The following is a 1,282-nucleotide window of genomic DNA, read 5'->3' as shown; positions in this document are numbered from 1 at the left end:
TAACAACTTGAGTTAAACCACTAACCACACTGTATGGTTAGTGTTTAATCCGCGGAAAATAATACTGTTTGTAAATTATTTTTGTAGATCCATCCTATCCTTCCCCTTTACTTGCAAAAAAAACCACGATATCTTCCACCATCTATGCTGAACTACTTCAGTGGAGTTTATTTTAGTACAAACTGGTCGATAATGGGTTAATCGTTCTCTGTCCAATCATATTCCTCGATTTTGACCGACACCCCTAAACACATAATTTTATCTGATTGATGAATAACTTTTCTACAAGATTGGCCAATTTTGAGGACGCCTTTCTATTGTATTGTTTATAAAATAATATTTAAGCAAAAAAGGTTAAAGCATAAAACGTAAATGAGCATAAAGTGAAACGTAAGTGAAATGTTACGCTTATTTACTTTAATTAGTATTAAAACTCTGTTTTCCAAGCTGATTTAAATCATTACTAATTCAATTTACTATTTCAAATAGAGACTGTTTCGGTAATATGTACTTGTAAAAACAATAATAAAATCTAAAATATGAATTCTTCAATGCTAAAAGAGATCTTAGTTGGTAAACATTCCCCGAATGTAAACAAAGTTCGGTTAAAATTCTCGACCAACGTCGTAAAAAGTCGCTCGATTTCTCGCTCCCCCCGCCGTCTAGCAAGGTGTATAGATCGCTCTCATCCTCCCACTCCCACTCTTCCTCACTATCTTCCTCCCACTCGTCCGCGCTGACTTCATATGACATTTTATAGTGGATAATCAAATACGGTTTATCAAGGTCAGTCATCTAAAACAAAGTACGGAAGCACAAATTGAGAGTTTAGGGATGTCAAAAAATTGTCAAAAACGAGTCAACGCAAAGACACAAAAAACTGAAACAAGCAATCCATGCCCCCAAAAACCCCAAATGTCAAATTCGATGTCATATGACACTGCTGAAAAAATATCAGTATAGTTCGGAGCGTCCGGAGTTAAACACACAAAAATAAAATTTAAATTTTTTAGAAATATTTATTTTGGATTAATTTATTCAAATAAGTTTAAGCATAAAGTGATTCGTTTTTTATACCCGGTACTCGAAGAGTATAGGGGTATATTAGATTTGTGGTGAAAATGGATGTGTGTAACGTCCAGAAGGAATCGTTTCCGACCCCATAAATTATATATATTCTTGATCAGCATCAATAGCAGAGTCGATTGAGCCATGTCTGTCTGTCCGTCCGTCCGTCTGTCCGTCTGTCCGTCCCCTTCAGCGCCTAATGCTCAAAGACTAT

This window comes from Drosophila persimilis, unplaced genomic scaffold (assembly GCF_003286085.1).
Source record: "Drosophila persimilis strain 14011-0111.01,24,50 unplaced genomic scaffold, DperRS2 tig00002113-arrow-arrow-pilon, whole genome shotgun sequence".
NCBI classification, from domain to species: Eukaryota; Metazoa; Arthropoda; class Insecta; order Diptera; family Drosophilidae; genus Drosophila; species Drosophila persimilis.
This window is presented reverse-complemented; position numbering follows the sequence as displayed.